Raw genomic sequence first — 16,846 nt, 5'->3', positions numbered from 1 at the left:
AACTATGAGAGGAGGAGGACTTTTCACAATTCTCGCTTTGTCAGGTTGCATTAGACCCTATAAAGGAAGCTAAAGCAAATCTAAAAGGCTGTATAATCTTGTAATTTAAATAGAGAACAGGAAAAAAGGAGGGCCACTCTACGGGGGTACTGAGAAGAAGAGCTATTTCAGACATTTCATAAATGCCTTATCTGAGTCTTCATCAGGACTAGTACGTATATTGATGAAAATGAGTAGTGGAATAAAGGTGCAGGGTGAAATTTGCTCCATTTGAGGTAGCAGCAAAACTCAGAAAAACTTTAAATATGCAGATGAGATAGAGGCTCAAAACCAAATAGTTACTTGGCATTCTGGGGTGGTGGTTAGCTCATGAAACTGGAAGCCTGATGGAGAGCATTTTTAATAAGCTTGTCAAATTAGAGGACAGCAATTTTACTGCAGAAAATGAAGTGCAGTATCTGTACTGAGGAAAGAGGGGAGAAAATATATGGCCTCAGCATTATGCAGGATCTTAGAAAAGGATCTGACGGATAGAAAAATTGAAAGATAGGATGCTGATACATGGGGTAAAATATAAAATAGATTTACCAAAAGTAGATTGTGCCAGACTAATCAGATCTCTTGCTTTTTGATAGCAGTTTTTTTCAGTCAAAGGCAATCTAATTAATTGAACTTCAGTAAAGCAATTTATCAGTGCCACACAGAAAATGAATAATCAAAAGGAGGAAGCTGGGGATTAGTGGAAGAACTGTGAAGTGGTGAGGCATGGGCTAAGGAGGAGCCTGCAGCAGGCTCTGCAAGACAGGAAGTTAGTAGGAAGAAAAGACCTCATTTTGGGGACATCTTTCTAAATATTGTCTGAAATGGAAGGGAATACATGGAATTACATTTGCTGTTGGGAATTTGGGCAGCCTTAACAGCGTGGAATATCAAGAGCAGAATGTTTTAATGTTCTGACAAGTAACAATTAGGATCAACTTCAATAGGACAAGGTCAGGTGTTGGAGGGGATAACAGGAATTTCTGCTCTGACGTGGGAAAAAGAGAGGGGAAGAAAGGGCTAGGTGAATTAGTTGATTTTAGGATAATTACGTGTGATTCAGCTGTAAGAAAGGAAAAAAATAAATACAGGATGTCATAGCCAAGACATTTCCAGCAAATAGAGGGCATTTTCAGCATCGTGGGTATCATTATACAAAGAACTAGTGAGCCCTTCACTTACCATCACCTACATGCTCTAGGATTAATTCATACTGGGAAGGAATAGAGGAAAAACATTAAAATGATGTGGGAGTACAGAGTCTCTTCCCACAGTAAACTAACGGTGTTTGGTTTGTTCAGCTTGGGAAAACACAGACTGACAGGTCCTACAGTTGCTGTCTGCATGCTTGTCATGGTACAGGACAATACAAAAGATGGAGATGAGCAATTTATGCTAAAGAATAATATGGGAGCAAGAAAAACAAAGAAGAAATTGGCAAGTATAAACATTGAAATAATTAAAAACCGTGAGAATCCTTCCATTAATGGTGGGAGCAAAAGATCAAAATGGATTGAATAAAAAGTTTGATGTTCAGGAATATTATGGTATGAAATGTTCCTGAGCCAGTAGGATGTTTTTCAGCCAATAGTCTATGCAAAGAATACAGAGACCAGTTAAAAACCCTTCCTCTCTTACCCTGTTTTTCCTCCTAACAATCTCTAGATCAAGATTGGAGTTTTTCAGGCCACCTCATTATGAGCTGAGAAGAAAGTTCTTTGTCTAATACAGACAGGATCAGCTGAGCCACGTTTCCAGGTGGAGGTTTCTGGAAAGCCACCTCTTTTAAGAGACTAGACTAATTAGGCAAGTCAGTGTCACTTCTGTTAGGAGAAGATGTGAAATAGGTCTTCCTCAACCTGTTTCCTCAAACTGTCTATCATTAAACTTTCCAAATTACACCTCTCTGGAAACACTGCCTGAAAAAAAATCCTGATTCAAACTTCAAACCATCACGTTTCTACACTTATCATTCCTCATAGCATAGTGCAGATAAGCCAGGCTGGGATTCTAACAAGATTTAGCCCCACTAGCATAAAAGCAGCAAATGCAAGAGGAAAATGTGGGGACAGAGAGAGGTGATGCAACATGTAGCCATCTGGAGCAATGTGCTTCTTCAGGTATCAACACTGCTGGGTTTCTGAATTGCCCTTTAGTGTGCTCTGTTGTTCCACACATAGACAGTCTCATCTTACCCCAGTGTCAATGGTCTGCTCTTACTTGTCACATATTTTATTTACTCTAGTTTACTACTCTCCTTCCCCTAGTGTGCTTTAGCATGGGAAAAGCAGATGGGCAGCCTTCTGGACCATTCTTTGAGATGATAACAAAAAGTAATTGGGACCAATGTGCTCTGCTTTGTGTGTGCAAACACACGTGTATATATGTACAAGTGCTTCTGTGTATGCATGCGCATGCACACAGAAGTATGTGCTAACTAGAAATCAAAACAGGAACTAGGTAAGGGCAACCACTAAATTTAAAAAAGTCAGAAAATATGAAGTGCTTTTAGAAGTAGAAAATCCTACTTCAAAATGGCATAAAGCAAAGAATAAATAGGCACAATTTAAAAATAAAGATTAGCATTTGGATAGATAGTGGATCTCAGAACACAGCCGTTCCAGTTTAGCTAAAGCCACGCGACTGTTGTATAGGAAGGTCCTCAACATGAACCCCTACTTGGCTGAGCCAACCATGAAAGCATTCCTGACCCCCGAGAACCTGTGTATGGAAGAGCTGTACGCTTAAGATGCACGGCCAGTCCAGGTGTCCTCAAACTGTGGCACACGTACCACTGTGGTATGCAATGTATTTCCAAATAGTATGCAGAAAAAAACCAAAAAACCAGCCTCCAAAAATCCACCATCAAAACCTGTCACACCTGCCTTATCTCTGGAAGTGATAGGCAGGAGCCAGCTAGATCCCTCCTTCCGTACACAGAGCTAGGAGCTGCTGCAGATGATTAAGATGTCAGGGGGGACGTTGAGGAAAGGACTGGGGCAGCATGGAAGAAACTTCTGCTGATGCCACCAGTGCATTTCTCCCTATAAACAAAGCCTGGGAACTTGTGTCTTAGGTGACTGGCTAGCTGTTTTCCTAGGGTGGTAAAACAGGTTGCATTCCTTTCTGAAAGGCGAGGATTTGAGTGCCAGCAGAAGCTCAGCAGTAGCTAAGAAATGCAGCTTATGAATAAGATATCTTTCTTTTCTGCAAGGCAGTGGCTCCTGACTGCCATCAGATTTGGAATTAGTAGGTGCTGAGAGCAAGGGGCTGCTCCTCCGGGAGATGCTCCAGGCTTCTGTGGCTCCCTAAGCATGAGCATATGCTGTTCATAAACCTGCTGCTGCCCTGCTTAGGTGGTGTGCTGGATGCCATCCCCCGCTGCATGAGACCAGCCAATGTGTGACCTAAAGGAATCACATAGGTTTTTTTGTTTTTCTAACAGATACACCCAGACTTCCTCATGCAAAGCTTCAGCTGAGGAAAGCTTAAAAGTGTTAAAACTTAGGATATTCTCTGTGCAGAACAAAATCAAACCAACCGGAATTAAGGCTGAAATAATTTCAAAAGGCCATAGAAGAACATTATTGTCTTTTCAAAAAAACCCCACAGATTAGAAGCCCTCAAAATAAAGTAGAGATTGCATAAAAAGAGAAAGTTTGCCTGTATCACAATCGAGTGAGCAGATGGCCCACCTAATTACTTATCCATCCATACCTGGAGGGTATCTGAAAAGCTACTTTTGCTGGCAATCAGAAATCATCTTAATCATCCATCCTCTATGGTCAGAGGCCTTCACAGCCCACCTCTGAATGGACACCACAGTTTGGCCAGCCCTTCAGGGACTACCACGTGAAGTGAGCAGGACTGCACGTGCAGCTACATGCAGCACACAGCCCGGCTGGTGGAGGAATCAGTCCTTTCTCATTCAGTACATCCAGACCTGAAGTTGACTTTATGAATAACTTCAACTAGCAGTTGAGTGTTCAATCTTCATGACCCAGAGCAATGGGTCAAGAAGGTCTTCTTGGAGTTTTATTGTTCTCAGGGTGGCACAGGGGAAAATAGGGTTGTTTGGGAGCTACATTACCTGCCTTTTATGCAGACTGAAAATGTGGCTTTATTATTATTGCTATTAATGTACCTCTGGAGGAAAAGACAGTTTGCATATGCTCTTGAAAATGTTGGTTGAGTCTGCTCTTCCTGCTCAAATACTGCTGTTAATGTTTGATAGCAGCTGCCTGAAAACAGAAGCCTTTGAACTGTTTATTGTTCTTGGGAGGTGGTTTGTCTTTTTTGTTATATATGTAAACTGGAGCCTAGCTGCAAGTTTCTTGGGCATGGCATAAATGATTAGAGCCCTGTTCAAAAGTGTTGTTGGTTTTCAGTATTCTTTTCGGATGTTACCATTTCTACTTTCAAACAAAACCCCTACTGCTGAAGCACAGCTCTGTGTGCTTGCACAGCTCTAGGAGTGGTTGTGTGGTTACTCCCCAGTAACGATTAGTCACACATTAACCACAGCTGTAAAAACATGTCTATGGGAAAATCACATCCAAACACTGAGGGCCTTTGAGTCTGCTGCTTATTACTGAGGAGGTGGGTTTCTGTTCGATTTTTCTTCAGCATTGTGCAACATACATCTGGCCTGTTTACTTTGCTATCATGATGCATCATAGCTTTTCCTCTGGCAGTCTTCTACCTCCCCCACTTCCATGGACCATGGTCTACTGAGGTGTTACAGGTATTGCTGAGTCAGCCAATGTTTCTAAACCAGCAGGTCTTGGCGTGGGGGGGGGGGGAGCACTCACACTGTTAACCGTGCTTAGCCACACTATTTCATTGCTACCTGAGGCAAAGCAGGTGGTGCCAAATGATGACTTAGGGCTCTGTGATTATAACAACTTTAGGCCCATAAGGAGCAAGGATACCCTTGCTCATTGCCAAGATGACAGCTAAAGGCTGTAGCAACTTCTCTTGCTTTTTACTCAATAGAAAACCGCCATCCATTACTGTCCTTCTCTCTACATGTCCCTACACCTCATTCTGCATAGGCCTTCAGCAAAATATGAATCCTGCACTCAATTTCCAAGGCCTCCTCTCCAGATCTTCTCAGAGGTAGTAAAGCTGAAGAGCTTAGAGGGGAAGGAGAAAGAGGACAGCATTCCCCCTTGGAACATGTGACTTGGTAGGGCCACTCTGCATCGAGCTTTGGCCTCTGACAACTGTTGGTGCTGCAGTACACACTTCAGGGCTTCCAGGAGAGGGTCCCAGATCATCATCAACCAAACATGGATTCTGTTATCCCCCCACTGCTGCTGAATTCCCTTGAAAGAATGACAAACCTTCTTAATGTGAATATTTCTGGGGGGGGGGGGGGGGGGGGGGCGGGGAAAGGCAGTGCAAATGAGAGATACACAAATAGGAATGCTCTCTCAAAAGCTGCTTTGGGCAAAGGAAGAAAAGCAGCACTCATGAAGAACATGTAATTACCATGTCCTCTGCCCCACCCTTGCCTTCTTAAGAGAAAATTCTCTCTTTATACATTATTCTGGCTTCTGAATTTACTGATTTGCTCCAGGCCTGTGTCACATGGCCCACTGCAAGTCAGCAACCAACAAAGTCTCTTTCACATAAATAAGTGAGGCTCCTTTAGACTCAAGCTGCTTGTTGAGTACATCAAGGAGAACTGAGCATTGGGAACAAAGCAGTGCAGCTTTCTGGTATTGCTGGAAGTGATGTCCCTGTATTTGGGGACTGAAGGTGGGAATCCTCAGCCTGCTTCTGTGGTTCCATTCTGCTTTCTGAAGCCATGTCCTCATCCTGGCTCCTGCCTGGAAAAGGCAATTTAGGCTGGGGTAGGAAGTTACGTATTACCGTAATGTGAGAAGCTGAACTGCTCTGAGAAAGTGGATGTTTTCTGTGCATTGAGCTCATTTCCCTTCTTACCAAGCACCACTGCCTCTAATGCCTGCTCCAGCTTGTCTTCCTGTTACCCCAGTGGCACATGTTTCAGACCGTCCTTCCCCTTCACTACCTACAGTGAGTAATGGAAGGTTGCCTCAGGCTCCTCATGTTTTCTTTGCATGGGGCAACATAAACTCCAACTTTGCCTTGAGCAAGGAGCCATTACTATTTATCTAGAAAACCCCTTAGAGAAAAAGGAAATCTGAAATTATCCCATGCAGTGGGTTCCTACACTGATCCCCAGTTTCGTAAATGGGAAAATAAATCCTGCACAACACAATTCCTCTGGCCAGTTAGGACACTTTGCATGTTATTTTACAACTGTCTCTTGAGAAGTTTGCTTGTGTTCCCATCAATCCTCCAGCACCTTTCCATTGCATTCACGCATGTGAAATGACATAAGACCAATGAGAAACACCACGGCACAATCTTCACAGGGCACTGCTACCTCTTCACCTCCAAAGGCCAGTTACACAGCCTTCTGTGCTGTGGTTAATGCCCAGCTCTTGCTGCTTTTTCTTCAGGCATGCAAGGACTGTATCACAGCTAGGGAGCCAGAAAGTATACTGAAGTTTCAGGAATGAGTGTTTAAACCTCCCCCCCGCCTTAACATTAATGACATTCTTGGAGCCAAATATTCCCTTGTTTATTCCAGAAAGCAAACATATGTTTTCAGAAGTCCTTGTACTATATGTACATGGGGTCACTGGCCCAGCTGAAGCAGAGAGTGCCACAGTCCCACTCCAGGGCAGGCCTGACCCTGGCCCAGCCCAGAGACACTGCTCCAGGACAGCTTTGACTTGGGGCAGGGGCAGGCACTGGCCCAGTCCCAGTTTGGGCCCAGGTTGGAGGGGGAGGTATCCAACTAGGTGCTGGTTGGGGTGGACAGTGCCCAACTGCCAGCATGGATGGGTCAAGGCTTGGGACATCCCAGGCCACCCTCCTGGAACTAGCATTGCTACCCAGCCCCATTCCAGGCACGGGGGAAGCCCCAGGTCACAGTTAAAATGGTTTTCTGCTGCTCTCCTCAGTGTTCCCACCCAGCACAGGTCATCCATAGCCACAGTCCCTTAGGAATGTGGAACACCATCATGGTTCTCTCCACTGAGACTGCCAACACAGGTGCCCACCTTTCCCATGCAAGGAGGACTGAGAAGTGAACAGGGGATGAAGGCGGACCTGCAAAATTATTCTTGCAGAAAAATGGTACAGGTATTGGGAAACAAAGATGACAAACATTTAAATGCTGAGCGAAAATGCCCCCCACCCCAGGCTCAGCCTGCACTTCTCTGCAGACACCTCTCAGCCCTGCTTCCTGCTTGCCACCCCCACAGGCAGTGCGGTGGGCTGCACGCCATCCTGCCATTGGGCAGCCCCTGCTGCTCCTCCCTCCTGCTGCTGACCGCCCTGCCTCAAGCCTGTTCTCTAGGGAACGGATGGACTCCGCTCATTGGCTCAGAGCCGCCAAGGTCTCCCCTGACTGGCTGAGCTCTGACAGGCCTTGCATCCATTGCGGAGCCTTCTGGAAACATCTGGAACCGTCTGTGACCGGCACAGGGCAGCCCCGGCCTCCCCTCACAGAGGCCTCCCCAGCAGCCCCACCACGGCCAAAACCTTGTTGTTAATGCCCAGTGCAGGCCACCCCTCGCCCCTGCAGAACAGAGATCAAAGACCTGCCGCTGGAGCGGTCGTTCGTGACAGCCTCTGCCCTCAGCGCCATCACCACCTCCACAGACTCGTGCTGTAAGCGTGACCCGTCTCTTGTGGGGAACAGGGGTGGCCGCAGGGAGAAGGTGTCCCTGCTCCCAGCAAACCTTACCCCCTGCCCTTGCAAGGCACCGAAAGGCAGAGGGTTGCAGCAGGTGGATGTATTGGGTTTGCATGGCAAGGTTTTGGTAGGGGGGGGGGCTACAGGGGTGGCTTCTGTGAGAAGCTGCTAGAAGCTTCCCCCATGTCCATGCCAGCAGGCTCCAAGACAGACCCACTGCTGGCCAAGGCCAAGCCCATCAGCAACGGTGGTAGTGCCTCTGGGATAACATATTTAAGAAGGGCGAAAAAAAATCTGTGGCAGAACAGCAGCTGGAGAGAGGAGTGAGACTATGCGAGAGAAACAACTCTGCAGACATCAAGGTTGGTGAAGAAGGAGGGCGAGGAGGTGCTCCAGGTGCCGGAGTAGAGATTCCTCTGCAGCCCATGGGGAAGACCATGGGGAGGCAGGCTGTCCCCCTAGCAGCCCATGGAGGTCCATGGTGGAGCAGATATCCACCTGCAGCCCGTGGAGGACCCCACACCGGAGCAGGGGGATGCCCAAAGGAGGCTGTGACCCTGGGGGAAGCCTGCACTGGAGCAGGCTCCTGGTGGGACCTGTGAACCTGTGGAGAGAGGAGCCCACGCTGCAGCAGGTTTGCTGGCAGGACTTGTGACCCCGTGGGGGACCCATGCTGGAGCAGTCTGTTCCTGAAGGACTGCACCCCATGGAAAGGACCCACGCCGGAGCAGTTGTGAAGAATGGCAGTCTGTGGGAAGGACTCAGGTTGGAGAAGCTCGTGGAGGACTGTCTCCTGTGGGAGGGACCCCGTGCTGGAGCAGGGGAAGAGTGTAAGGAGTCCTCCCCCTGAGGAGGAAGAAGCGGCAGAGACAACGTGTGATGAACTGACCGCAACCTCAATTCCCCATCCCCCTGCGCTGCTCAGAGAGGAGGAGGTAGAGAAATCGGGAGTGAAGTTGAACCCAGGAAGAAGGGAGGGGTAGGGGGAAGGTGTTTTAAGATTTGGTTTTATTTCTCATTATCCTGCTCTGATTTGATTGGTAATAAATTAATTTGCCCGAGTTAAGTGTGTTTTGCCCGTGACAGTAACTGGTGAGTGATCTCCCTGTCCTTATCTTGACTGACGAGCCTTTTGTTTTACTTTCTCTCCCCTGTCCAGCTGAGGAGGAGGAGTGATAGAGTGGCTTGGTGGGCACCTGGAGTCCAGCCAGGGTCAACCCCCCCCAGTGAAGCATCTGTTCATTACAAACTTCACCTCTTCTCGCTACGAAACACGCATCCCAGATCACCTCCAGCCGTTTGAACAGTCCAAGATCAGAGGTTTCACGCTTTGTCCCTCCCAGGGAGCAGCTTCTTGGCAGAAACTGCAGGATCGGTGCATGGCTCCGCACACCCCTCTCTTAGCCGATGCCAAAGCCTCGCTCCCTCCCACGGGGCAGCATTGACGTGCGGCAGAAGCCCCCAGTATACCACAGCCAGGTTGTCTCCAGCCATCGGTTGCACCCCAGTGGCTCCAGGTTCCCAGCACCACCACAGGCGCTGCGAGGGCATCTCCCTGGGGCAGTGGCTGCAGGCAGTCCCGAGGGGCTCTGTTCCACCTTGCTTGGCAGAGAAGGCTCACAGCACAGGAACAAAACCACTTTCAAGACAGCTGGAAGGTGTTAATTGAAAGGCGGTAAAAGGAAAAGCTGCATTTTCACTGGCACAGGTCATCTCTGCGGCACCCATGGTCCAACGTCATCTCTGGTGTTCCAATGTCCTGTCACAGTCTGTCTGGACCTCTTGATTTTACAGGACAATGAACTCTGTTGGTAAAACTTTATTTTATGAGCTCATTACAAAAGAAAACAACCAAAGATGGCAAACAAGGACTCAATCCCCTTTACACAGGCAATCTAAAGTGAATTCACTGATTCGTCACTTAATTCACGAGGTTTCTGACTCACAATTCTGTAATTCATAACTTGTAACTGTAATTCATAACTTGTAACTTGCAACTTGGAACTTGCAGCTCCCAACTCGCAACTCCCGACTCCTGACTCCCAACACTCAACTCCCAGCTCTCACCTCGCAACTCCCAACTCCATCACCCGACTCCCAACTCCTGGACTCGCAACTCGTGACTCCCTGCTCGCAAATCCCGACTCACAGCTCCTGACTCGTGACTCCCAACTCCCAACCCCTGACTCCCAACTTGCATCTCCCAACTCACAACTCATGACTTGTGACTCCCAACTCTCAACTCGTGGTGACCACCTCCCAGGTCCCAGCTCCTGACTGCCAGCTCAAAACTCCCAACTCATAACTCGCAACTCCCAAAACCCGACTGCTGACTCCCGACTCCTAACATTTAACTTGCAACTCACAATTCATAACTCGCAGCTCCCAAATACCGACTCCCGACTCCCAACTCCCAACTCCCAATTCACAACTCCCAATTCACAACTCCCAACTCCCAAACCGTAACTCGCAGCTCCTGACTCTTGACTCCCGACTCCCAAATCCCAAATCGCAGCTCCCGACTTGCAACTCCCAGCTCCCAACTCCCAACTCCTGACTCGCAGCTCCCGACTCCCAACTCCTGACTCCCAACTGGTGATTTGTAACTTGTAACTTTAACTCGTAACTGCCAGGCTTAAGAGGAAAATAGTAACATTACCTACCGTGAGAGAGCTCATCCTTCCTCCTCCATGACAGTGAGGGCATCCCCTGGGTCACACCGGCAAGCCCAACAGCCTCAGGAGTCCAGCTGCTGTTGGATCCACTTTCTGCGTAACCTGACGGATTTATACCTTCCAGTGTGGACCTGCAGACTATACCATTTCTATGAGTTCGTACATTCTGAAGCACCTACCAGACAATCAATACGTAAGCGTGATGGCTGCAGGACACAGCAAGCTGCAGGTGATAATGGCTGCATAACGACATTTAGCCCTTCCTGGACACTGTGTCCTGCTCCCGTGTTGCTCTCGCTTTGACATAATGGCGCTATGCCCAACATCATACATCAGGCCTTAGCATGACCTCCACGTTAGCCAAAATCAGAGAAGGACTTCAGTGAACAGTCACATGCCCTCATGCCAGATGCTGGGGCTCTCAGACACCTGGCCTGATTGCCCCCGGGGAGCTCCCTCGCTCTGCAGCAGTGCCCACTCTGCCTGGCCAGAAGGGGAAGGACCGTGCGCATCCCCTTGTGGCCCAGGGCCCTGCTCCTTCCCATCAGTGCCCAGCAGGGTCTCCTTGATGGCCGTGCTGCTGCCGGCCGTTCTCCCATACTCCCTTTTGCATGCCTCCCCATCCTCCTGAGGCATCTCCTGTGCCGCTGTCAGGAACGCTGCAGGCCCAGAGTGGACTGGAGCCTGCGTCCCTCGCGGGCATGTGGCCACAGGGTCTGCAGACTCTTCCTGTGGGCCAGGGGGCTGCTTGTCCCCAGGCAAAAAAGGCTCCCATGGGCTCACTTCAGAAGAAACACATTTATTGGGAGAGCTCTTGCTCCTGGTAGGGCCTGGCGGGGATCTGCTGCTCACTGGGTCCATACCCCGCTGGGCCCTGCTGCCCCTGGACACCTGCAAGAGGCAGAGCATTGTCATGTTCCGAGGGTTGGGCTGCTCTGCATTCCCAACTAGCAGCATGTGGACAGGCTCCCCACGGGCAAGAGGAGCTGTTGTCCCCAGGACTGCTGCCGCCACCTTGCTGTCCCCTGGCCTCGCTGGCACCATGTCCGGATGGCACCTGTCTCTCCCACGGAGCAAGCTTCACCCCGAGATGCCACCGAGTCCTTCCCCATCGCCTCCTAAGCTGGTCACAGGCTTCCGCTTTCCCCTAGGAGCCCAGACCATCCCCAAGCCCCACAACAACCTGTGACCAGCCCCACCCACCCAAAGAGCATGGTGCCTTCAGCCTGGCACCTGGTGGGCACTGAGGCTCTGCTTCCCATGCCCTTTGTCCTCTTCTCTTGTGTCTCCTCACCTCTCCTCTCTTCTGCCCCAGGACTCCTGTGTCTGGCTGCTCTCACGAGGCCATGAGCCTGGCGGGAGCACACTACGGCGGAAGCCACGCATGCCGAAACAGAGGGATCCGTATGGTGGACCCACACACACAGACCCGCTGCGATTGCTGGGCAGCAGCAGCCCTCTTCTGGCCCTGCTGCCTCTTGGCCCTGTCCTCAGCTGGACACCTTTCTCCCACTGCCCCTTCCCTTCCTGTGCGTGGGGCTGCAGCATCAGGTGGAGCCCAAGTCTGGGAGCCTTCACTGCCAGGCAGGCTGTGGCGCGGGGCTTTGCTGCACTTGGGGCAGAGTCTCCTGGAGCCGGCTCTGTCCTGGGCACTTCCCTTGCCCTTCTCTGCTCCTCTCTGGCCGCGGCGCTGCAAGGCACCGGGGAGCTCCGCTGCGCGGTCTGTCTTAGGGCGCCATGCGTTGCCTGGGTGCTGCTCCAGCCGTAAAGCCAGCAGCTGGTTCTGCAGGTCTTCAGCAGCTTGGCTGGCCCTGGAGTAGTCAGTGAGGGCTGCGAGGAGCTCTTCCAGATGGGGGAACCTGAAGGCCAGTCCCCGCAGAGTGTGGAGACGGTGGCAAAGCTGAGGGTCACTCCTCACAGGAGGGGCGTTACATCTGTGGGGAGCAGCTGCTTGCTGGCAGAGCTGCCAAATGTGATGACAGCTCAGGTGTCCCCACGGCCTCACTGGAGCTAGTCTGGCCTTCCAGGGGGCGGTCTGCTTCTCCCATGGGGACGCTCTTCTCCCAACAGAAGCTCTGGTGGCCCCATGTCCCCGTAGGAGATGCTGGGGCTCTCAGACACCTGGCCTGATTGCCCCCGGGGAGCTCCCTCGCTCTGCAGCGGTGCCCACTCTGCCTGGCCAGAAGGGGAAGGACCGTGCGCATCCCCTTGTGGCCCAGGGCCCTGCTCCTTCCCATCAGTGCCCAGCAGGGTCTCCTTGATGGCCGTGCTGCTGCCGGCCGTTCTCCCATACTCCCTTTTGCATGCCTCCCCATCCTCCTGAGGCATCTCCTGTGCCGCTGTCAGGAACGCTGCAGGCCCAGAGTGGACTGGAGCCTGCGTCCCTCGCGGGCATGTGGCCACAGGGTCTGCAGACTCTTCCTGTGGGCCAGGGGGCTGCTTGTCCCCAGGCAAAAAAGGCTCCCATGGGCTCACTTCAGAAGAAACACATTTATTGGGAGAGCTCTTGCTCCTGGTAGGGCCTGGCGGGGATCTGCTGCTCACTGGGTCCATACCCCGCTGGGCCCTGCTGCCCCTGGACACCTGCAAGAGGCAGAGCATTGTCATGTTCCGAGGGTTGGGCTGCTCTGCATTCCCAACTAGCAGCATGTGGACAGGCTCCCCACGGGCAAGAGGAGCTGTTGTCCCCAGGACTGCTGCCGCCACCTTGCTGTCCCCTGGCCTCGCTGGCACCATGTCCGGATGGCACCTGTCTCTCCCACGGAGCAAGCTTCACCCCGAGATGCCACCGAGTCCTTCCCCATCGCCTCCTAAGCTGGTCACAGGCTTCCGCTTTCCCCTAGGAGCCCAGACCATCCCCAAGCCCCACAACAACCTGTGACCAGCCCCACCCACCCAAAGAGCATGGTGCCTTCAGCCTGGCACCTGGTGGGCACTGAGGCTCTGCTTCCCATGCCCTTTGTCCTCTTCTCTTGTGTCTCCTCACCTCTCCTCTCTTCTGCCCCAGGACTCCTGTGTCTGGCTGCTCTCACGAGGCCATGAGCCTGGCGGGAGCACACTACGGCGGAAGCCACGCATGCCGAAACAGAGGGATCCGTATGGTGGACCCACACACACAGACCCGCTGCGATTGCTGGGCAGCAGCAGCCCTCTTCTGGCCCTGCTGCCTCTTGGCCCTGTCCTCAGCTGGACACCTTTCTCCCACTGCCCCTTCCCTTCCTGTGCGTGGGGCTGCAGCATCAGGTGGAGCCCAAGTCTGGGAGCCTTCACTGCCAGGCAGGCTGTGGCGCGGGGCTTTGCTGCACTTGGGGCAGAGTCTCCTGGAGCCGGCTCTGTCCTGGGCACTTCCCTTGCCCTTCTCTGCTCCTCTCTGGCCGCGGCGCTGCAAGGCACCGGGGAGCTCCGCTGCGCGGTCTGTCTTAGGGCGCCATGCGTTGCCTGGGTGCTGCTCCAGCCGTAAAGCCAGCAGCTGGTTCTGCAGGTCTTCAGCAGCTTGGCTGGCCCTGGAGTAGTCAGTGAGGGCTGCGAGGAGCTCTTCCAGATGGGGGAACCTGAAGGCCAGTCCCCGCAGAGTGTGGAGACGGTGGCAAAGCTGAGGGTCACTCCTCACAGGAGGGGCGTTACATCTGTGGGGAGCAGCTGCTTGCTGGCAGAGCTGCCAAATGTGATGACAGCTCAGGTGTCCCCACGGCCTCACTGGAGCTAGTCTGGCCTTCCAGGGGGCGGTCTGCTTCTCCCATGGGGACGCTCTTCTCCCAACAGAAGCTCTGGTGGCCCCATGTCCCCGTAGGAGATGCTGGGGCTCTCAGACACCTGGCCTGATTGCCCCCGGGGAGCTCCCTCGCTCTGCAGCGGTGCCCACTCTGCCTGGCCAGAAGGGGAAGGACCGTGCGCATCCCCTTGTGGCCCAGGGCCCTGCTCCTTCCCATCAGTGCCCAGCAGGGTCTCCTTGATGGCCGTGCTGCTGCCGGCCGTTCTCCCATACTCCCTTTTGCATGCCTCCCCATCCTCCTGAGGCATCTCCTGTGCCGCTGTCAGGAACGCTGCAGGCCCAGAGTGGACTGGAGCCTGCGTCCCTCGCGGGCATGTGGCCACAGGGTCTGCAGACTCTTCCTGTGGGCCAGGGGGCTGCTTGTCCCCAGGCAAAAAAGGCTCCCATGGGCTCACTTCAGAAGAAACACATTTATTGGGAGAGCTCTTGCTCCTGGTAGGGCCTGGCGGGGATCTGCTGCTCACTGGGTCCATACCCCGCTGGGCCCTGCTGCCCCTGGACACCTGCAAGAGGCAGAGCATTGTCATGTTCCGAGGGTTGGGCTGCTCTGCATTCCCAACTAGCAGCATGTGGACAGGCTCCCCACGGGCAAGAGGAGCTGTTGTCCCCAGGACTGCTGCCGCCACCTTGCTGTCCCCTGGCCTCGCTGGCACCATGTCCGGATGGCACCTGTCTCTCCCACGGAGCAAGCTTCACCCCGAGATGCCACCGAGTCCTTCCCCATCGCCTCCTAAGCTGGTCACAGGCTTCCGCTTTCCCCTAGGAGCCCAGACCATCCCCAAGCCCCACAACAACCTGTGACCAGCCCCACCCACCCAAAGAGCATGGTGCCTTCAGCCTGGCACCTGGTGGGCACTGAGGCTCTGCTTCCCATGCCCTTTGTCCTCTTCTCTTGTGTCTCCTCACCTCTCCTCTCTTCTGCCCCAGGACTCCTGTGTCTGGCTGCTCTCACGAGGCCATGAGCCTGGCGGGAGCACACTACGGCGGAAGCCACGCATGCCGAAACAGAGGGATCCGTATGGTGGACCCACACACACAGACCCGCTGCGATTGCTGGGCAGCAGCAGCCCTCTTCTGGCCCTGCTGCCTCTTGGCCCTGTCCTCAACTGGACACCTTTCTCCCACTGCCCCTTCCCTTCCTGTGCGTGGGGCTGCAGCATCAGGTGGAGCCCAAGTCTGGGAGCCTTCACTGCCAGGCAGGCTGTGGCGCGGGGCTTTGCTGCACTTGGGGCAGAGTCTCCTGGAGCCGGCTCTGTCCTGGGCACTTCCCTTGCCCTTCTCTGCTCCTCTCTGGCCGCGGCGCTGCAAGGCACCGGGGAGCTCCGCTGCGCGGTCTGTCTTAGGGCGCCATGCGTTGCCTGGGTGCTGCTCCAGCCGTAAAGCCAGCAGCTGGTTCTGCAGGTCTTCAGCAGCTTGGCTGGCCCTGGAGTAGTCAGTGAGGGCTGCGAGGAGCTCTTCCAGATGGGGGAACCTGAAGGCCAGTCCCCGCAGAGTGTGGAGACGGTGGCAAAGCTGAGGGTCACTCCTCACAGGAGGGGCGTTACATCTGTGGGGAGCAGCTGCTTGCTGGCAGAGCTGCCAAATGTGATGACAGCTCAGGTGTCCCCACGGCCTCACTGGAGCTAGTCTGGCCTTCCAGGGGGCGGTCTGCTTCTCCCATGGGGACGCTCTTCTCCCAACAGAAGCTCTGGTGGCCCCATGTCCCCGTAGGAGATGCTGGGGCTCTCAGACACCTGGCCTGATTGCCCCCGGGGAGCTCCCTCGCTCTGCAGCGGTGCCCACTCTGCCTGGCCAGAAGGGGAAGGACCGTGCGCATCCCCTTGTGGCCCAGGGCCCTGCTCCTTCCCATCAGTGCCCAGCAGGGTCTCCTTGATGGCCGTGCTGCTGCCGGCCGTTCTCCCATACTCCCTTTTGCATGCCTCCCCATCCTCCTGAGGCATCTCCTGTGCCGCTGTCAGGAACGCTGCAGGCCCAGAGTGGACTGGAGCCTGCGTCCCTCGCGGGCATGTGGCCACAGGGTCTGCAGACTCTTCCTGTGGGCCAGGGGGCTGCTTGTCCCCAGGCAAAAAAGGCTCCCATGGGCTCACTTCAGAAGAAACACATTTATTGGGAGAGCTCTTGCTCCTGGTAGGGCCTGGCGGGGATCTGCTGCTCACTGGGTCCATACCCCGCTGGGCCCTGCTGCCCCTGGACACCTGCAAGAGGCAGAGCATTGTCATGTTCCGAGGGTTGGGCTGCTCTGCATTCCCAACTAGCAGCATGTGGACAGGCTCCCCACGGGCAAGAGGAGCTGTTGTCCCCAGGACTGCTGCCGCCACCTTGCTGTCCCCTGGCCTCGCTGGCACCATGTCCGGATGGCACCTGTCTCTCCCACGGAGCAAGCTTCACCCCGAGATGCCACCGAGTCCTTCCCCATCGCCTCCTAAGCTGGTCACAGGCTTCCGCTTTCCCCTAGGAGCCCAGACCATCCCCAAGCCCCACAACAACCTGTGACCAGCCCCACCCACCCAAAGAGCATGGTGCCTTCAGCCTGGCACCTGGTGGGCACTGAGGCTCTGCTTCCCATGCCCTTTGTCCTCTTCTCTTGTGTCTCCTCACCTCTCCTCTCTTCTGCCCCAGGACTCC

The sequence above is a fragment of the Gymnogyps californianus genome, chromosome 3 (assembly GCF_018139145.2).
Source record: "Gymnogyps californianus isolate 813 chromosome 3, ASM1813914v2, whole genome shotgun sequence".
NCBI lineage: Eukaryota > Metazoa > Chordata > Aves > Accipitriformes > Cathartidae > Gymnogyps > Gymnogyps californianus.
Note: the sequence above shows the minus strand (reverse complement) of the source record.